This window comes from Vipera berus (genome assembly GCF_964194415.1).
Source record: "Vipera berus genome assembly, chromosome: 2".
In the NCBI taxonomy this organism is placed as follows: domain Eukaryota; kingdom Metazoa; phylum Chordata; class Lepidosauria; order Squamata; family Viperidae; genus Vipera; species Vipera berus.
Genome location: NC_138203.1, coordinates 67,328,357 through 67,351,411, shown reverse-complemented (window position 1 = coordinate 67,351,411; position 23,055 = coordinate 67,328,357).

Genomic DNA, 23,055 nt, shown 5'->3' with positions numbered 1-23,055 from the left:
ACTTTGTTCCAAGTATTACATATTAAAAAATGAATCCTGAAAAGCAGCACTGGTTGATTAGTAAGCATTTCTGCCAGCCAGATAAATGACTCTACTTGTGATGCTGATTTTCATGATGTGATTATAAAGTTAATATAAAACAACAAAACAAAACAAAAGGAACAACTGAGATTTAATAGCTCAATATTTCATACAACTAGTCCTCGACTTACAATCACAATGGAGCCTGTCCATTATGGCTGCAAGTTGTAACGTTCGTTAAGTGAGGCCCCCATGTAATTGTCTTGCTTATCGATTCCCATCCTTGAATTCCCCCATGTGGTCATTAGGTGAAGCACAGAGTGTCTCAGTGAAGATGCTGGAAGGCCTAGATCAGGCCGATGCCTGCCTGGCTTGGGCATCCTGAGGCCTTCGTCATCCCCGAGGCACCCCATGCTCTGCTTCCCATCCCGTGGGGTCTCTACAGACCCTGGGTCTACTTTCCCAATCCCGTGGGATCCCTGCAAGATAAATAAATCAATTTGTGAATTTTTCTTTGTTATTTTATTATCACAAGTGTGAAAATATGAACCCTATTGGATGACATGCACTATTACAACGATATAGCTTTTGCTAGAGCCCTAATGGTTTATATATATATGCTACCTGACATTTTGCAAAGAGTCATCATACTTGATACTGTGTTTCCACTAAGTTGATGTTGAATTTAATTACGGCAGCAAGACTTTTAGTAGGGCAATATTGGAAGAAGGAAGAACTGCCGACTATAGAAGAATGGACTTTAAAAGTTTCCAACCTGGCGGAAATGGCAAAGATCTCAGCGTATTTGAAAGACCATTCGCAACAGAGATATATTGTGGAGTGGAAAAAATGGATTGATTACATCCAGAATAAATATGGGACTAAAAAGTTTCATTTAGCATTTGAATAAGTATTGATGTGATATTTATATTGCTTGTAGTTATTTTATAGGAGTTAAAGTGCAATAGATTTAATAGTTTATTGTTGTTTGCATATGTTAGATTATGATTGTTTCTACTTTTATACCTTGTATTTAGCTCTGGGAAGTCAGGGAGGGGGGAGGGGGAGGGAGGGAGGTGTTGGGGAGGGTTGGGAAGAGGGGAGGGGGTTGGGAGGGGTTTAGTTTTGTTTTGTTAAAAATAAAATGTACTGTAAAACGATACTGTGTTTCCCTGAAAGTAAGGTCCAGTGCTTTTTTTTTGTCACAGAACGCACGGAACGGTGTTCTGGCACCTTTTTTTGAACAGAAGAACTGGCTGCTTCTAAGCTGCCAGCGCGAGTAAAACTCTGGCTCGGTGAAAGGAAGCTGTCCAGGGAAATCGGGGGCATCGAAGGTTGACTCGGAAACACTTCCACGGCCCTTAAAGCAGACCCTCTTTTCTGCCTTGGTTCATGGGCCTCTGTCCTCACCTCCGTGTTGGCCACCAGGGACCAGGACTGACTCCTGGAGTGAATCTCTTTGAGGGACCAGGCGCACTCCCAAAGCAGCAGCGTCGCTGCCACCTTGGTCAATCTGGCTCTGGAGAAAGCCTCTGTGTCATCAGAGGCAGCGGAGGAGGAGGTGGCGGAAGACATGCTGGCTACGAACAAGCGCCCTCTCAAAAGCCGCAGCAATAGCATCTGTCAGCTGACGCTGCTCATGTGATCTACACCTCGGAAGCTCCCTAAAGTGGTTCTCTCCCCACTCCGTAAAGGGCTTTTGACTGGAGCTGGAGCTGTGCATGAGTTCTGGCACTTTTTTTTTTTTTACAAAAAAAAGCACCAGTAAGGCCTAACCCAAAACTGTGCCCTAGCTTGATTTTTGGGGGCTGGGTCTAATATAAGCCCTACCCAAAAATAAGTCCTAGTTTGGGGGCAAGGCACAGACTTAAAAATCAAGCTAGGGTGGGGGTGAGGGTGTGAATCTGCCCCACGTGCCCTGCACCCACTTACCTTGCAGCCAGGCCTCTCCTTGCAGGCCCACTTTTCTGCAGCATCCTCTGCAGCCAGGCCTGCATTTCTCAGTCACAGGCCTGTGCAGCAAAGAACCAAGCTGAGGATTGAATCCATAGCTTGGTTCTGCAAGACCTCTGCAGCCAAGAACCGAGCTATGGATTGAATCCATAGCTGCAGAAGAAGTGGACCAGCTGGGTGGGGCTGTCAGTGCCAGAGGTAAGACACCCCCTGAAAATAAGACTTCTTTTTGGAGGGGAAATGTGGTATAAAACATCACACACACCACGACGTGTTTCTGTAAGAGAGTGGCCAAAGTGGCACAAGAGAACCTTGAGTCACCTAAGCCTGGACTGAGAAGGTTAATGGAACTTTAATCCTCTTGCCCAGTTTCTGAAACTGTAAGATCCAGAGATGTCCTGTAAAAATGGGGCTTGTCTAGATACGCTATCTATCTCCTTTAAAAACAAAAACAAAAGTTTTCACCACCTGTGCAGCAACATGAGGCAAAGCTGGATAGGAACCCAAAGGACTACAGATAGTTCTCAACTTACAAGAGTTTGTTTAGTGACTGTTCAGAGTGACAACGGCATTGAAAAAAGTGACTTATGAACATTTTTCACACTTATGACCGTTGCAACATCCTCACGGTCGCAGGATCAAAATTCAGATGCCTGGCAACTGGTTCATATTTATGACAGTTGCACTGGCCTGGGGTCATGTGATCATCTTTTGCGATCTTCTGACAAGCAAAGTCAAGGAGGAAGCCAGATTCACTCAACAACCATGTTACTAACTTAACCACTGCAGGGATTCACTTAACAACTGTGCCAAGAAAGGTCATAAAATGGAGCAATATAAATTTTGAGCTCAATTATGGTTGTAAATCGAGGACTACCTGTACTGATTCTGTGGTCATTGTGGTTTTTCATTTTCGTTCTGGATTCCAAGAAGGGAGGGGAAAAATTGGGCAGAATATGCCATCCATCCAGGTCCTTTTTTGATGGCTGGGAAATTTTTAAAAATGGCTAGTCCAAAAGTTGATTCGGTCACTACTATGCACAGTGATGTATGAATTAATCAAGGGAATGGTGGCATTAGCCAATCACATCATGCAAACACAATTATAATCTACTTTATTTTCTGTTTAGAGAGTGACCTTTCCTTCTCTGTGTGTTGAGACTCAGGGCTGGTACATTATGATCAATGTACCACGGACTAAATACCGTCTATGCATGGAGTCATTCATTGCCGTAATTACCCGGGAATGCCAAATTTGTGCACCAACAACCCTGTAATTGCAAAACAGGAAACTGGAGAAGAGTGATTAAGAAGAGTTTTACCAGCATTGTAAATCGATGCATTAGTGGTATTAAATTAATAGCTAGTTTAACAGTTTGTCCCATTCTATCATTACCTTAAGCTTTTGTGGTATCATTCCCTCATTAAATATTCTTGAAGAGGATTTCACTTGAGTTAGAGTCTTTAAATTACTATGCAATCAATCTACCTTTTTAATGAGTTTATTCCCATTTTTAAAGGTGTTAATTAAAACTGGCTAGGGAAGAGATGGATATAGTAAATGCATAAAGCAATGACCAACTTGGAAGGTTAGAGATTTGCCGTCCTTAAGGATATTCACTTTGGTAGATCCACATTAATAGGAAAAACTTCCTGCCGGAGAATGCACCAAGAAAAAGTTTGTTGTCTCATGAACCTGAGTTATCTTGAATAGTTATTCTGTCCTCTAAATGCATGTCTCTATCCTCTGATAACCAAGGTGTACATACTTAATAAGAATCTGATTTACTATCTGAAATAGTCATGGATTTTGATCTGCATCTGAGATTCCTTCCTTCATTCCAACCACCCCTTATTGTCAGAGACCATATAAAATAAAAGGACATTGACAGGGGCTATAAAACTGTTTTGTTTTTTTCTTCAGGAAGGAGGGATGAAAAGACCCCAAGCAAATTTAATTCACAAGCTGGGAAATGGAAATGTCATTGCTTCACTCAGAGGGTTAATCACTTTCTAATTTAAACTGGCAAATTTTATAATGACACTGTGAAATTAGCAGCATTTTATTGTGTTAATTATCTACAGGACACTACATCATTACTTCTAATAAATGTAAATGAGATTGTCTCTCCTAGGACAATATAGAGACAAGGTGAATTTTTATTGGCTAAATCCTATTTACTTGATTCCAGGCAAATCTTGCCTTTGTCTTCTCCAAGCCAAACAATAAAATATATCAAATGATTTATTGCACTGCATTGTATTGTCTGGATCTGGTTCTCATTAAAGTGTCAATATTTTGAAGAAAGTCAAATTTTCCCACAAGAGCAAGTTTTGTGCTGCATATGCAGGTTTAAAAATGTAAACTTATCAATAATTACATTTTTAGGGATAAGAATAATTTCAAACATCTTTATAATCTGCTCCTGCATTACAAAAATGAAGAGAGCAAATACTGCTGAACAGAATGAAGCTTATGTCTACCTAAATAATTTTGCACAGAATTTATGTCTGTCAGCTCAAAGGAGTGAAGCAGGTGTGTACTGTACAACCATGGCAACTTTAAGACCTGTGGACTTCAACTCCCAGAATACCCCAGCAAGCCATGAATTCTAGGAGTTGAAGTCTACAAGTGTTAACATTGGCAAGACTGGACATCCCTAGACTAAAGAGGTTGTTTTGGGGTAGTTGATAATTCACATATTCTGTATTGCTCTTAAATGAAACTTTTTGCATTAAATAAGGGGTCTGTGAAAAGGTATTAATTCATTCATTGATTATCTCTGTGAGACAGACAATTCCAATCCATTTTCATGTTTTTGAAAAATCAATTTTAAAAAAATTGAAAACCATCCGGACTGGTTTTCAGCTTTCCCTAATGTATGGGACTGTTGAACACCATTTCTCCAGGGAATAATTTTTAATGTAAGCTCCCTGAGCAATCATTTTTTTAAATCTATATTTTCTAAATCATGAGCTTTGTTGCATACATTTCCTAAGTGTAAGTCTTTTTATATTTACGTTTCTTAGAATTTTAGAGATTGAAACATTGTTAAGTCATTGCCCCCTCCTTAATGCAGGAAGCCAAATTAGAAAATCCCAAGAGATGTCAACCTTTGACATAAAAATATACATTGCAAATTGAATGAATGAAATGCGCATCATGTAAAATAAGAATGTGTGGCCTAAAAAACAAGATCAATATAAACTTACATACTTATTCTAGAACAAGAAGATAGATGACAATGCACAAATTACTGAACTACTGCACTATTTTGTTTTGCAAGCAAAGCTTTGCTTAAGAATTGGATTTAACAGCTTCAGTCACCCACAGAACACTGTTTGTAAGAGGCTGAGCTTTTTGGTAGAAGCATACTTGCCAATTAAGTTAAAATGCGATGGATGAATTAAGAATAATCCAAAACTGGGATTCGGAGATGGGAAGGAAATCAACCCATGCAGGAAAACAAACTCCAGAATCAAAAATCAGTAGACTGCTGTGGCAAAACAATTTGGTCCTGTTGCCAAGAAAATTGAACGGAAATGGCTACAATGTTTAGACAGGTTTTGAGTTGCCAGAGAGCAGTATCCACACTATAGTGGCAAGATGGCAGTTGGACCACAGTGATTAAAGGCTATCTCCTTTTAAACATGTATTAAAGGAACAAAGCAGTAGAGCTTCAGTTGCAATTGGACAGACACTACGACAGGTCCTGTTTTGATTTAACATTTACCCCTAACCTTCTCCTCCCTGTGTATGCTGTTGGTACCAAATGATGCCTGCCAGGATTTTGCTGGAAAAGAACACTGAACTTTTATGAATGGAGATGGAGGTGAGGGCATGGCTAGGCCAAAGCTCAAGGAACTTGATGTGCCAAGTATAAAAGAAGACTTTCTTATTTTATGAGGACACATACATACTGTATAAGGAACACTGGATGTGAGAAGCATGAAATAAGAACTATGAAAGCAGAAATGAAACCTACTATTTTACTATGGTTGAATTCAGGACATGGCAACCTTTGAAGACTGAAACAGGGATGACACTAAAAATGGGGATGCAAAGTAAGTGTTTGGCCTTATTTCAGTGAATGACGTGACCATAACTTTTACAATTAATGGTTAATTGGTAATCAGTGTTATGCAAGTGCATGCCAGGGCATGTTGTAAAGCTGAAAGACACTGAAAAATTCAGTTGGAAACTGCAAGGTCTAGAAAGGCTGTAGTGCTACTACTTAAAACCCCTCAGAAAAGTCTAGAATTACTGTAAGATTTGATCTGGGTAAATGCAATAATGCAGGGAATAGGGTAAAAGAGTTTTACCAGTAAAGGAGAATATTTGTAGCATAAGGTTGAAGTGAGGGCTCCTTGATGCTCGCTGAGATTGGTTGTTTTCTTGCAGACGTTTCATTATCCCAAGTAGGTAACATCATCAGTGCTAGTCTGTTCAATTGTCACAGTGTCTGTTCAATTGCAACAGAGTTTTGTGACAAGAATTATTTGTTCATTGCTTCAAGGACCATAAAAGTGAACTTTTACAGCTTAACATCACTGGATAGACAACACAGAAGTTGGAGAAATGCAATCTACTCAGCCAGGATATTTTTAGGTACAGATTGTCGAACAGACCATAAATTATTGGTGTCAAATATACAGGTTAAACTTAAGAGAACTAAACAGAGTTGGAGTGCCAGCAACATTTTACTTGGAGCACTTTCTGTTAGAATGTAAGATCAATATAAAGAATAGATTCACACTTAACCTAGGTGAAAAACCTATAGACTTATAGAAGGAGCTAAGAGAGACATTGTGAAAAACTAAGCAGTTTGAAAGAAGAAAAGATCTTTGAGAACAGGTTATCACAATAGCTATGGAAATACAAAAGTGAAAGCTTTGGGCCCCAAGAAGAAAAGATGCTGTCTGAATACAGACTTCAGAAAATCTTTTTCAAGCAAGAAAGGTCAAAGAAAACATTTCAGTCAAGAATATCAACAAATGAGGTAAGTTTTTGAAACAGATAAAATATTGTTGTTACCTGCTGTATAATGTTTACATGAAGCTGTTGGGAACAGTCATATATTCATTCATTATGAAAGGGTAATATCAATACGGTAACGATACCCAGATATACATCACTCTTGGATATTGTAACGATTTGGATGGGGGAAAAATAGGTGGAAAATAAATCCTAACAAGAATGAATTACCATTTGTCCTTGTCATCTCCTGGTTAGATGATTACAATGTTCTACATGGAACAAAATTTGAAATCTATTTAGAACCTACCTTGATCCCAAATGTAGCAGCCTGCTTGCTGGTGTGTTGCTATTTACTTTTATTTAAAGGAGCCATGGTGGCACAATGGTTAGAATGCAGTACTGCAGGCTAATTCTGCAGACTGCCAGCAGTTCAATCCTGACCAGCTCAAGGTTGACTCAGCCTTCCACCCTTCCAAGGTTGGGAAAATGAGGACCCAGATTGTTGGGGACAATATGCTGACATTTGTAAACTGCTTAGAGAGGACTGTAAAGCACTGTGAAGCAGTATATAAGTCTACTATTTGTAACACTCATGCTGCAGGCTGTGCATTTGATGACAACAGGCTTCTGGGTACAATTCAAAGTTATGTTTTTGATCTTTACAGCTTTCCATGTTATCTTGTACCTGCAGGAACATATTCTTCAAGTAGATGGGTATGTCTAGTTTAATGAAGAGAAGGACTAGGGGTGACATGATAGCAGTGTTCCAATATCTCAGGGGCTGCCACAAATACAGTAAGAGGGAGTCAAGCTATTCTCCAAAGTGCCAGAAGGCAGGACAAGAAGCAATGGATGGAAACTAATCAAGAAGAGAAGCAACCTAAAACTAAGGAGAAACTTCCTGACAGTTAGAACAATTAACCAGTGGAACAACCTGCCTCTAGAAGCTGTGAATGCTCCAACACTGGAAGTTTTTAAGAAGAGACTGGACAGCCATTTGTCTGAAATGGTATAGGGTTTCCTGCCTGAGCAGGGGGTTGGACTAGATGACCTCCAAGGTCCCTTCCAACTTTACTATTATGATTATGATTAGATCCTACTCATTCAGTGTACACATTTCAGGTTGGGAAGCTGAAGGTTCTTCTTGCACGTGAGAGAAGGTGGGAACCAGGAACATCTTGTTCCTCAATAATGACCCCCATCTAGATGGAACTTACTGCCATCTGAAATATGTCTGCCTTCATTATTCCTGACATAGCAAAAAACCTTAAAAGTTGACTTATTCAGAAAATCTGTTACAGGTGGTCCTCGACTTAACAGTTCATTTAGTGACTGTTTGAAGTTACAGTGGCATTGAAAAAAGTGACTTATGACCATTTTTCACACTTACAACCATTATAACACCCCAATGGACATGTGATCAAATTTCAGATGCTTGGGAAATGACTGACGTTTATGAAGGTTGCAATGTCCCAGGGTCATGTAATCAATTTTTGTCACTTTCTGACAAACAAAGTCAATAGGGAAGTCAGCCATGTTATTAACGTAACCACTGCAGGGATTCACTTAACAACCATGCCAAGAAAAGTCATAAAATGGGCTAAATTCACTTAACAACTATGTTGCTTAGCAACAGAAATTTTGGACTCAATTGCTGTTGTCAGTCAAGGACTACTTGTATTTAAGATCTATCATTGGTGCACTTATTACTTTTATTTTTGAAAGTAATTTATGAAAGGTTTGACAGATTATTTCTCTATCTTTCTGTTTTTCTATGATGATAATTCTGATTTCTGATTATATACCACCAGGATTCTTTCTGGAATGCAGCATTATATAAGTAATTAAGTAACTGTTGCAGGAAAAAGTATAACCAAGATAAATCTGCTCAAGAATAATCCTGACAAAGATCTAATAGAGGTAAATGAAGTTAAAAGAAAATGGAAAATCAATACTGAAATCCTATAAAAATAAGATTATGGATGTGGAATTTATGGAACAGCTGTATGACTGAAATATTAGAAAAGATTGGCACACATACTAAAGGAAATGCAAAGAATGTACAAGTTATTTTACCATTGCACTAATTCATAATGCAAACATTTCTGCTCAACTTCTAATAAGAATAAACAGAAATGGCTAATAAATAGGCAGGTTTCGGAAAAGGGAGAGGGACATGATATCAGATACTGGAAAGAACAAGAAGAAAGTTTATTTTGGCTTTATTAACTACGGCAAATCTTTTGATTACAGATCATGCCAGAATGAAAAGTTTATGATTGTATTGGCTGTGCTAGATCACCTGATTATTATTGTTCACAGTGACAAAGGAGTTATCGTAAGAACTGAGTTTGGAGAACTAGAGTAGTTCAGAACAGGGAAGTAGATAAGAAAGACAGAGATGGATATACCGTTCAGACCTGCTTAATTTATTAGCAATTGACACTACATGACCTAGTTCAGTTTCTTGACTTGAATTGGCAGCAGTCATACAGACACACCATAAGTAGATAAGATTCTACTGCATTGCAAATAGGAATGAAGCCATATAGAATCACTGATTGCCTGCAAATAATGAAGGTACAAATGACTTTTATGCCATCAGTGGTTTCATTATTGTTTCCTCCCCTCCTTCCTATTAATTATTGGACTCCTGCCCTGGTACCTGGTGACCTTGAGTGCAGTTAACATGAGTGTGACATCTTGCCTGAGAATCCTTGGCTCTCACTTCAATGATACAATAGGAATAATGGCACTGAGAGAGATAATAACTTAAAATAGCTGTCCAAGCCAAAATTGTCAAAATGCTTGACAATTTGAGATTTTTATTTATTTTTTAATCCCATTTATATCCCGCCCTTCTCCGAAGACTCAGGGCGGCTTACAAGCTTAGCAGTAGCCTTCATTCTATGTATATGCCTGCTTATTAGGGCTTTCACACACCCTCCCAAGCGGCATTATTACAAAGTCAGCTTAATTGCCCCCAACAATCTGGGTCTAGTCAACACCACATTGTTAGCCAAAAATAAATGAGATGAAAAAGTAAATGAAAGCAAAAAAAAATAGAAATAAAAAAATCTAGGTTAATGTTAATATTAAGAAGACAAAAATAATGCCTGGTGAATTTACCATTGGCAGTGAATACATGCATTAAGCGGATAATTTTATTTTCATGCATCATCAGGATTAGATGCAAAGAAGCAACATAATAAAAAGTAATTATAAAGAATAAGGCTGTGCATAGACAAGATTGTGAAGAACAAATTTATTTTTTACTAAGGCAATGTAGTGCTTTGGATTTTATTCAAAAAAATATATATGCCTACAACCTTTCTGGAATGGACTCAGAAGAAATCCTAACTTCAGTGACAACAAACATCAGACCAGTTAAGCAATTTATGGTAATGTAAGGCTTCAAATGGCAGGAAAGAGGGAAGATCCCTTTAAGTGATAGATCTGGAAACGATTATTAAGAATATCAATCAAAGAAGAACCAGGTCAACAATCTTGGAACACCTGCCACCCTCCCCTCCCCAAATACTGAAGGCTTTCTTAAGGAATTGATCAGCAAATAGAAGCTTTCATTATTTTGCCTATGTAATGAGAGCAAAGAACAGTAGAGAGAGATTGCTGACTTGAACAGCTAAGAAATACTGCTGAAGACAGGTTAGGGTGGAGAACATTTACCCCAGAAGTCATCACTTAAACTCAACTCAACACACCTAATTGTTCTTCTAAATGCTGTATGTTTCAGATGATAAAATAAGAATCCTTACTAGTATGCAGGGTAAAAAATTATTCAACTGACATTCCTCCCTTTGGGGAAAAGAGAACTGGGTGATCGGAAATAGGTTGCAAAATATGGTGTCTAGTCCTCATTATTATTATATTCTAGGATTACATTCAGTTCCTTTCTGGAAAATGCGGTAGATTTATCCTCGCATGAGCACTGAGATGGTTGTCTTATTGTTTGAGGACATGGCCTCATAATGGCAATAGCAATAGTAAAGCAATAGCTCTTAGACTTACAGTATATACGACTTCATAGTGCTTACAGCACTCTAAGTGGTTTACAGAGTCAGCATATTGCCCCAACAATCTGGGTTCTCATTTTACCAACCTTAGAAGGATGGAAGGCTAAGTCAACCTTGAGCCTGTGTGAATTAAACTGCTGGCACTGAATTAAACTACTGGTAGATTTAACTTGCAATACTGCATTCTAACCACTGTGCCACAACAACTCTTTAATAAATAGTCACTTCTGTGCTAGCCTGCCACTAAGACAGACTGAAACTAGAACAAGCCAATCCACTAGGAAAGCAATGAACGGTGGGAGAATCTCTCCTCTAGGTGAGCTTTCTATGTTGCATGGAGTCAGGATCTGCAGAGCTTCAATAGACCCTTTACAGGACCATTCCCTCCCTCCCATTCTGTGCCTCCACATTTCTTCTTTGATTGCAAGACAGATCAGAACTTTTTTGAGAAAGATTTTTCTTTTAGGATCAGGGAAATATTAACCTCTAAGAACCCCTTTTGTTTCTATCCTACATGTTTTCCCCTTTTTCCCATCAAAAGGAGATTCTTAACCTTCTTCTCTCCATGTCCTTTTTCTTAACTTAGCACTTATTGGAGAATAGAGCTGCTGCTGCTGGGGCCAATGGAGAAAGGAGAGATGGGTGATCAACACCTGGCCAGGTGAGGAAAAAGAGAGACAGCAGAAACGAAGAGTCTCCTTACCCCTTCATTGCTTCTTGTTCTTCCAACAGCAGCATTATTAAATGGTTGTCCTTCTGCCAGCCTTGTTTCAAAGGCAAGGCAAGAGGATCATTACGGGAATAGTGGTTTTCAAAGTAAAATATTTTCTTCCCATCAAAAGAACAGAAGGCTAAATTTGATGAAATTAAATGTGGAAGTTAACAAAGCACCTGTGTTCCATAGGTTAGAACAAATGATTCCTACGATGTCCAATCCAATACCAATAGTAGGCCTACAAACAGGATGTACTACACACATTCCTTTTTCAAGGTGCAATGCTGGAAGTAGAATATAGTTATTATTTTACAGAAGAGCATTGCTATACATTGTAGGCAACTCTAGGAAGATCATGATCTCGAAACCTGGCTAAGAAAACCCTGACCTAAATGAATCCTGAGGTAATGTGTAATGTGTAATGAATTTAAAACCAATTATCCTTTGGTTTCCTCTCTGAGCCATCATGTGTCATTCCACTTATTGGCCGGGAATAAGTTAGTTAATTTTTTGTCTCTTCTTTTCCCAGAATTGTTTTCTTGCTCCTCATCATTATGCAATGTGCAGACAAAGGCAAATTCACATGTTGTTTTTTAAAAGCAAGTTCACCTTGATACGAAAGGAATGTGCACAGATTTCTAGATCAATAGATTACACAGGACTGAAAATCCTATACATTAGCCAAGCAAGAATTCAGGACCTCTTTATGATATTGTAGGACCTCTGCCACATTGCAACATGAAAAATTATCAGCCACCTTTCCTTTAAACTAAAGCTAGAACATTCAGAACTCTTATTTGCACTGTTAAAATTGTAGTTATTGGCCATTGAAGGAAGAATTGGGAAGAATTGCAGCTGTGAAAATGAATGTTTTACCTAAATTCTTATTCTTGTTTCAAATGATACCTATACTTAAAAAAGACTCAAATTTGGAGGGATGGCAGAGAGGTATTAATAAATTTATTTGGGCAGGGAAGAGACCGAGAGTTAAACTTAAGATAATGCAAGATGTATGTGAAAGAGGTGGTCTTAAAATGCCCAATTTTAAATTATACTATGAGGCTGCAGCATTATCATCAATTAGTAATTGGTTTAACTTAACACAAGGGAGATTATTGAATATTGAAGGATATGATTTGTTATATGGTTGGCATGCTTATTTATTGTATGACAAAAAAGTGGATAATGTTTTTAAGACACATATATTAAGATATGCCCTGTTGCGAGTTTGGAAAAAATATCGTTATAAGTTGAATTTTAAAATTCCAATTTGGGCAATACCTAAACATGCGATAGAAAATATAAATGTGGGATTTAAGCATGATGTGATTACATATAAAGAAATTCTTAGATTGGAAAGAAATGTATGGCAATTAAAGCCATTTAATATTTTAAAAGAAGAAAACATAGTACAAATTTTGTTTCAGTATGAGCAGTTACAAGCTAGATGGAAACAGGTTCAGAAAATTGGTATTTCCATAGTAGATGAAAATTTGGTTAAACAAATTAGAGATCAAAGTCCTGCACATATAAGAAGGATATATCATGTATTGATAGAAATAGACTCAGAAACGGAACTTGTTAAAGATTGTATGATAAAATGGGCCCAGAATAATCAAGAATAACCTGCGGCCGGCGTCAACTTCCCTCCGTCCAGTGCGCTCCCATAGAGAGGGCCTCCTCAGGGTACCTCCGATCAAAGAATGCCGATTGGTGGCCCCGAGGGGGAGAGCATTCTCTGTGGGCGTGCCAGACCTATGGAACCGCTTACCGGTCGAGCTCCGGATGGCCCCCGACCTTCGCTCCTTCCGGCGCGATCTCAAAACCTTCTTTTTTGAAAAAGCTGGCCTGGTCTGACGGGATGGGGTTGGGTTTTTTATAATTAGTTTTAATTTTTAAATATGTATCAATTACTACAGGCATAGTTGTTTAATCACTTTTTAATTTTTGTATCCTGTTTTTTTATTATGTATTGCCCTGTTCACCGCCCTGAGTCCTTCGGGAGAAGGGCGGTATACAAATTAAATTATTAAATTAAATTAAATTAAGAATCAATAATGATGGATACTTGGGAAACAATCTGAGTCAGAAATGTAAAATTTACACAGGCACAAAATTTAAGAGAGAATTTTTATAAGGTGTTTTATAGATGGCATTTAGATCCTAAGAAATTGGCATGTACGTATCCAAATTATCAGCCTAAATGCTGGAGGTGTGGTTGTGATGATGCAACGTATTATCATATATGGTGGACTTGTAAAAAAGTTAAAGCTTTTTGGATTAAAATTTGGTGGAATATGCAGAAGATATTTAAGAAAAAGATAAAGTTTTCTCCATAATTATTTTTGCTGGGTATTACTATAGACTGTACTGCTATAGAAACTAAATTGATGTTGAATTTAATAACGGCAGCAAGACTTTTGGTAGCGCAATATTGGAAGAAGGAGGATTTGCCTACTATAGAAGAATGGACTTTAAAAGTTTTGAACCTGGCAGAAATGGCATGAATTTCAGCATATTTGAAAGACCATTCGCAACAAAGACATATTTTGGAATGGAGAAGATGGATTGATTACATTCAGAATAAATATGGGACTAAAAAGTTTCATTTAGCATTTGAATAAGTATTAGATTTATAAGATTTATTATTATTTAGTTATTTTTAAGGAGAGTTAAAGTGCGATAGGATTTAAAGTGTTATTATAGTTAGTTAGCATATTATAGTTTAAGATTGTTAGGGTCAATACCCTGTACTATGCTCTGGGAAGTCGGGGGTGAGAGGGGGAGGGAGGGGAAATTGGAAAATGTATCTGTAAAACTCTTTAATTTAAAAAAAAGAAAGAAAGAAAATGTGCCTTCCGGAAAGTCAGCAGTGGCTGATTCTTATGTCATTCTTATGTCAAGAAGGAGCAGGATTAGATATTTTCAATGTTTTTTTACCAAGCCTTTACCTTTTTGCATGTGTATATGTCAATGTATTTGTGTATACAGTTCCTAATCCACAATATGAAGCTGAAAAGGTTGCTGAAATTGTTCTACACAGGTGAAGCAAACCCTCCCATAATGTTCCTAAGCAAACATAGATATGTCTACATAGTCATTCAATACTATGTTGGATTCTAAGGAGGCATAACCATTATTGTTTCTCAAAACTCTCTTTCTGTAGGTATTCTTAAATGATTTTGCTATTAAGTAGCATGGGTGTTGATGTTTGCTGGATGATTTGCAGGAGGCAATGGAGACTTCATCACAGAGAAATAGATAAACTGAATTGGGAGACAAAAAAGAGCAAAATAAGGCAAGAGGGGTGCCTGGGAATTTACTATGGCTGGATTTATTTATTTATTTTTATTTATTTTTATTCCATTTATATCCCACCCTTCTCTGAAGACTCAGGGCGGCTTACAAGCAAAAAAAGAAAAAGAAAAAAAGAATCGGTTCATGGGAAAATCATCCAAAGGAAAGGGGTCACGATTCAGTAGAAGTGAACATAATTGGCCTTTGGAAAAAAAAATCAGAGCAGGCAGATGCTAATCTTAATGCCAGTCTTCATTCCAAAAGAAAGCCAGAAATAGGAAACAATTACCTGCGCTGTTTCACTGGAACAATTTAGGTGATTAAAGTTCCAAATGTGGTTAAGCACTTGGTGGAATTAAATGTAAACGAAAGAGCTAACATCTGCTGTAGTGTCTCAGCAGTATGCCATTGCAATCCTGAAGCAGGTTTGGGATCACTCCAGATGTATGCAATCAGAAAAAAAAGGATCAAAGGAATATCCATTCTCAGAGACAACTTGGAGGCGCTTAATTTGTTTTTTGCAAGAATACAGCTTGCTGACTAAAAGAGCAATTAGGAAAGTGACTCAGAGATTTGATAAAATGGAATATCTGATCTCAAATCCAGGACAAGCATTTTTTGATGCATAGGAATATCCAATCTGGATCCACTCTGTATGCTATTTAAAACATGTTAAATGCAATAGTGTAGATAATACTAGCTAAACTGCCTTAGGCAGCCTATTGGTAGGACCAGACAGAAAGGTTTAAGCAAAAAAATATTTCATAGGCTCAAACATCTTGAAATGAATGAAGCTTCCATCACTGCTCCATATTTGTGTACTTTATTCCAGAACTAGAAGATTACCAATAACTAGATGGAGGGAAACAGGTACTACTGACAGTAGATGCTAAGAAGGTAATATGATGATGGTGGTGGCTTCTTTGGTAATTCTTTCTGAGCACCTGGTTGTTCCTTTTACTGGGTCCCTCAAGAACCCAGCCACATTTCCTGTATTGAAACAACATTCATTGGTCAAGCATACCAGGTTCTTTAACTGGAAGGAGAAGCAGAGATGTTCCCTCACCTTATGCCCAAGTAGCAAAATGCCTTGTGTTCAGAATTTTCAGCCCCTGCAAATTCAAGATTTTGGAGTCAGCATTAAAACTAGTAATGCATAATCCGGGGGACACTTCAACAATACTTGCTAATTTAATAATGTCAGAGAAGATTTCTCCTAAATTTTGCTCAGTAATAAACCTCTCTTTTAAGGTGAAATGAGTTTGGGGCTACTTTTAAAAGATTTTTAAGGACAGGAGGGAAACTACGAGAGCATATCATGGAGTGTTTGACTTAATTAAACATAAATCCACAAAAATTCAGGCACCCCAGCCATGCTTAACATAACTGAAAGAACTGTTTGAGTAAGTATCTAGAAGGCTTGAAGGAAGAAAAGCTAGGGATCTATTTTACTTGGATTGTAGAAAATGCTTTCTGATACAATGCAGAATAGAAGGTTAATCCATAAAATGATAGTTAAATACACTAGGAATTTGAACTGCTTGACTGGATTAAACAGTGACTTCTCAATCAGTCTATGGAAAATAAAATAAAATATACAGTCCCCATCCTGCCTTTTTTTTCCATGTCAGCACACAGCACTTGGAGTCATGTCCTAACAAAGATACAACTGGATTAGAAATAACATAAAAGGTAAAGGTAAAGGTACCCCCCGCACATGCGTGTTAGTCGTTTCCAACTCTAGGGGCCGGTGCTCATCTCCGTTTCAAAGCTGAAGAGCCAGCGCTTGTCCGAAGATGTCTCCGTGGTCATGTGGCCGGCATGACTAGATGCCAAAGGCGCACGGAACGCTGTTACCCTCCCACCGTAGTGGTCCCTATTTTTCTACTTGCATTTTTACGTGCTTTTGAACTGCTAGGTTGGCAGAAGCTGGGACGAGTAACAGGTGCTCACTCTGTTATGTGGCACTCGGGATTCGACCCGCCAAACTACCAACCTTCTGATCGACAAGCTCAGCGTCCTAACCCACTGAGCCACCGCGTCCCTTTTTAGAAATAACATAGGTGGGATAAATAACTCAGTTGCTTCCAATCCAAATGAAGACATAAAAGAATGTAAATAGGACTGATCCACATGTTTTAAATACAATTTATCTACAATTAGAATACAAACTATTTGCAACATGGGTACTGGTCTTCAGGCTAATGCCAGGAAGTTTAACTATTTTGGCTCATACTTTTAAGGTCTGTCACTGATAATCTAACAATTACAGAAATTACAGCCAATAACATCTATAAGGTCTAGTTTTAAGAACAATAAAGCTTGGTATGCCCTACAAGCATCTCATTCCTCTTTGGTCATTATGACTCAGAGTCTTCTTTCTTTAATCTCCTAGAAGCTTCAATGTGGACATCAATATCCCTGTTTTTTTCTCTGTTTCCTCAACGCTGCCAGTCATACCCAGTTCTCAGAATCTCTGTTTCACTCCTAACCTTACTTTTGTTCCTAAAGGATACTTTTGCCTTATCAATAAGTAGAAGAACCATCAGCCAATCAGAGAGGAAACAGGCAGACTTCTGCATTCCAAATTGTCAATTACTTTACTCATTTGTTTTTATCTGGGTTAAGGAGGTGGGAATAAAACATCCAATAATTGTTTGCAATTTACAGTCTCAGGCCTCGGCACAATACAACCAAATACCTTCTTGGTATTCTGCAAAGTCTCTCTTTGTGACGTCTGCTTCTTGTCTGATTTCTGCCTTTTGCGAGACCAAAGCTTATTTGCTGTCTATTCACACCAAGAACACAGAGTATTTGGTTACATTTGAATGTTATCTAAAGTGTTGAAACATCTGAGGAATTTTGAGTATGTTATTAGCATCTAATGTATTTATTTTTACAAAATGTGTATGCTGTCTCGGTCGTAGTCTCTGGGTGGCTTACAACTAGGTCAATAGCATAACTGTAAATAAGGCAGAATGCAGTAATTCTCATCTCAAGCATAGCTAAATATCAGCATCAGTGGGAAAACCATTGCAGCAAGAAGACTCCCATAATGAACACCAGATGACACAATTGTAGTTCAGGATGTAAGAGGAACATTTGTTCCCCCAAACCTCCATAGAGCAGGAGTGTTTTAAGTGTTAGCAAAAAGGGAGCCTTCTCCCTCTGGGATACAAAATGTTCCATAGAGAACAGGCTATACCGGAAAAGGTTCATTTCACAGGACTCTTTTCACTAGCTTCCAGAAGGTAGAAACTCGCAGCGTGAGCTTTCTGCTAGTTTACACTGGCAGGCAGATTTTATAAGCAGTAGTTTGTCTTGAAAGTACCCAGGATTGAGGCTTTGTGTCTGTGCGTTTGTGTGCATGGTTGACACCTAGGGACTGCCTGGACTAATCCCTGTAGTTTTCAGGATTTCAGAAATGATTTGCCATTCCCTTCTTCCAAGGGTTGACATAGAGGGACTGGCCCAAGTTCCCCCCATCTGCCTTCATGTCTAAGGCAGGACTAGAACTCACAATCTTCTGTTTCTAGCCTGATGCTTTAACCACTCTGCTGAACTGACTCTCTCTAGAGGTTTTTCAGAAGTGGCTTTTCATTATTTCCTTTCTAGGGCTGAGAGACAGTGATTGGCCTAGGGCAGACATGTCAAACACAAGGCCCGGGGGCCGGATCCGGCCCACAAAGTGGTTTCATGTGGCCCGCAAAGCCATCCTGGAAACAGTGAGGGAACGGCCCCCACTGCCTTGGCACTTGCCCCGGTCCCATCTCCTTCTGCCAGAGACCCTCAGATCTGTCTCACTCCTTCCCAGGCCCCCATAGGCACCCTTGATGTGAACGATGTAGAGCTGGCCATGCCCACCCAGTAGGCCATACGCACTCTAGCCACGCCCACCCAGCAGGTCACGCCCACCCTGGCCACACTCACCCGGCCCCCTAAGGGAAACTGCAATGCTGATGCGGCCCTCAATGAAATTGAGTTTGACACCCCTGGCCTAGGGTCATTCAGCTGGCTTTTTGTGCCTGTGGTGGGATGTGAACTCACAGTCTCTGGATTGGTAGCCTAATGTCCACACCAAACTGGCTCTCTTGTTATGCCCTTACAAGTAGATATATTAAGCTACATAATTATGAAATCTCTGTGTGAAAGCAAAAGGGTTTTATAAACATTAAGCAAAGAATATGCACAGGAAAGAGAAAGTATTTCAACATATCACATTTAAGTGTAGTCCTGTCACAAATATTAAAGTGAATACTTTGCTGTGTATTGAATTGGAGTTAGGGTTAAAATGCTTATTTTTCAAATAATTTTACTCATTTATAACATAAAATATGAAAATACAAAAGCAAATAGTAAGGGACAACGTTAGGGAAAGTGGAGAAGGGGAAAGAAAGAAACTAAAGCCGTTGACTTCCGACTTCCTCTGTTGCAGTAAAATAAGACACTAAGATCGAATCTCAACTTTTTACATTTCTATAGTAGTATGAACTAGCTGTTTCTATATCAACAAATCAACCCAATCAGTAAAACCCAAAATCATAGTATCATTTTTTCCCACCTCAAGCAGAGGGGTTAAATGCTTCTAATTATCCCTCCACTTCTCTCCCTCCCAAAAGATTTGAACAAAAGATATGCAAGTAGATGTTTAAAGCAGACACAAATACAAAAAATAGGTGGAGATTACCATTATTAATAAGAATATTAACACAATGTCTTTAAATTGCAATAATGTAGATGTGGGAAATTTAGAGAACTGACTAACCATGGAAAGAATTTTGGAACTTTGTTAGGTAACTCAGTCAAAATATCTGAATAGCAGGTGTAAGAAAGAAAGAAAAATAGGAAAAAATACGTCAATTTGTTGCGACCCCATTTCAGCTACTTGATTCAAGTTTAGTAAAATACTATTGGAGATTAGGAAAGGATGCAAATAAGTGCAACCCAAATGGTTGTGTGGCTAAAGTAGCTTTCCTGGGAGGAAAAGTTACATGCCCAAAGCTTTTTAACTGATTAAGATGGGAGAGAGTTGAAAAGAGTGAATATGACAGGAAAAAAGAAAGTCCTATCTCAAAATGCTAGAATCTATGGTTATCCAATGCAGCTAAACAGTGGGAAAGTCAAAACAGACAAAGGACATTGTTTCTTCATACAACAGTGTAATTAAGGAAGTAAAATAATAAATAATAAACAACCTTTATTGTCAAAGTACAACATGTGTACATTGAGATTAGCTGAGCCTCCCCCCGTGCTCTCTCTCCCCCCAACACACAGTGACAACAAACCCTCCATCCCACCACACTATGTGAACCAACTACACCACACACCGGTCTCCCAAGTCAATTCTGAATAAGATTATGTCCCATTTAAAAGCCTAACAGCCCACGGATAAAAGCTATTTTTCAGCCTGTTGGTACGGCTGGCTATATTCCTATATCTCCTACCGGATGGTAGGAGAGTAAAGAGATACCGTCCAGGGTGTGAGTCCTCCCTGAGAATCTTCCTCACTCTTCCAAGGCAACGAGCCCTGGCAATTTATTTTATTTATTTATTTATTTGTTTTTATAAACCGCCCTTCTCCCGAGGGACTCGGGGCGGTGTACAGAATAAGGTAGGCATACAGAATGAACAATAGTGAAAAACAAACAATAGTAAAATACAAACTGGGACCCCAATTAGAGCTATCAATGTCATCCAGTGGTGTCAGGGAACAGCCCACAATGTCTTGTGCTGTGCTCACTACCCTCTGTAATACTTTCCTATCCGCGGCTGTCAGACCAGCATACCAAACCACAATACCATACGAGAGGACGCTCTCTATAGTAGACCGGTAAAAGAGGGTCATTAGCTGTTGTTCTACCCTGTTCTTCCGCAAGACCCTAAGAAAGTGAAGCCTCTGTTGGGCCTTTCTAGCCACCTGAGTTGTGTTAACTTTCCAGGTCAGATCTTCACAGAGGTAGACTCCCAGAAATTTAAAGGAGGAAACTCTCTCTACACAGATGAGGTATAGGAGGGGTTTGATCAATTTATGGAGAATAGGACCATTAATAACCATTAATTCTAATGATTATACTTATGAGACCCTGTGCAATTCATATAAACTGATGGAGAATGCTGTTGTGTCCATATGTGCTCATATCTTGCTTTGCTAGGTTTCTTGGAGAACAGAAAATTGCAGTAGACAATTGGGGTGATTCAGCAGGATTATTTTTAACTTTATTCCACCCGTCTTAGTTTGTTACCTTTTACAAGAACGAAAAGGTTTTAATTCTTGGTTCTTTAATCAGTACTCCATCTTTTCTTTTGATATATGAAATTATTGTGCCAATAATGAGTAGGGTCAATTTAATTATAACTTTTTCCACTGCGTAGGTACTTAGCTCCCTAGTAATTAATTGCCCTCCTTGGAAAATATAATATAAACTTAATAGAGTTCAAAGACTGGAAGAATTTTTTTTTTAAAAAGCTAATAAAATATTCTGGAAACCAAATATTAGTAGTCTTAAGTCATAAATTTTACATCAGACTGTGGCCTGTAAAATAAGGGGGAAAAGACCATCTTTTTCCTGGATTGCAATAATTTATCAGATTTCAGATCTTGATTTATTCACAAAATTGCTATCAATCCAAAATAATTCCTTCCTCAGTTTTCTATGAGCATAATCCAGTCAAAATTAAATCCTTTTAAGTCCACTAACCACTGAGCTCTAGAGCAATAAGAAATTCTTAGCTGTGATGGAACTGTAAAATTACCTTTATTGCAAATTGAAAAGATATCCTATGGACTGGTGAACTTGATATTTATAGACTAAATGTTCATAACTGATAAACAATGAACTAAAAGCCATGCATAGATGGAACACAATTTAGAAAGCTTCCATTAAAGATATGGAAAGACCAGTTTATAGGGAACATCACATGCTGTGATTAAAGATGAAAATACAAAGCAAACAACAACAGAGTGGTATTCTTTCTCCTTCTGCCACACACACACACACACACACACACACACACACACACATATATATATATATATATATATATATACAGTATAAAGGTAAAGGTAAAGGTTCCCCCGCACATGCGTGCTAGTCGTTTCCGACTCTAGGGGCCGGTGCTCATCTCCGTTTCAAAGCCGAAGAGCCAGCGCTTGTCCGAGGACATCTCCGTGGTCATGTGGCTGGCATGACTAGATGCCAAAGGCACACGGAACGCTGTTACCTTCCCACCGTAGGGTTCCCTATTTTTCCACTTGCATTTTTATGTGCTTTCGAACTGCTAGGTTGGCAGAAGCTGGGACGAGTAACAGGTGCTCACTCTGTTACGCGGCACTCGGGATTCGACCTGCCAAACTGCCGACCTTCTGATCGACAAGCTCAGCGTCCTAAGCCACTGAGCCACCGCATCCCTCATATACAGTATATATATATATATATATATATATATATATATATATATATATATATATATATATATATACAGTATATATATATACACAGTATATATATATACACAGTATATATATATACACAGTATATATATATATATATATATATATATATATATATATATATATATATATATACACAGTATATATTGGCAAACATGCCCTTGTTTGATATGAGATACGTATATAGTTTTATTCATTTCTGCTATCTTTGCCTAGGGCAAAAACATGTTCTTAATAATTTAGTCTTACAGATAACTCAGAATCATCATATCAGAGCTTTCGCCTTAAAGCAAAGCTTTTCATGACCTGAACTTCACATTGCAGCTTTAAAATTAATGACCTTGGGAACAGAAATCCATTTCAAATCTCCCTGCCCCTCCCTAGACAATAAATTTATATCTATAGATCAGGCCACGGGGACTTAGATTTATCATTTTTCTTACTTGCCAAAGATTGGGAAAGAATGAAACTCAGCTGCCTGTGACTAAGAGCTCGTGAACAGTTCTTCTGAGCTCACTTGGCTGCCAGTTTTCCTAATGCGAAAAGTAAATTACTTCTCATTTGATAGCCAGGTTCAGTCACACCGCAATCATCATCATCCGCTATC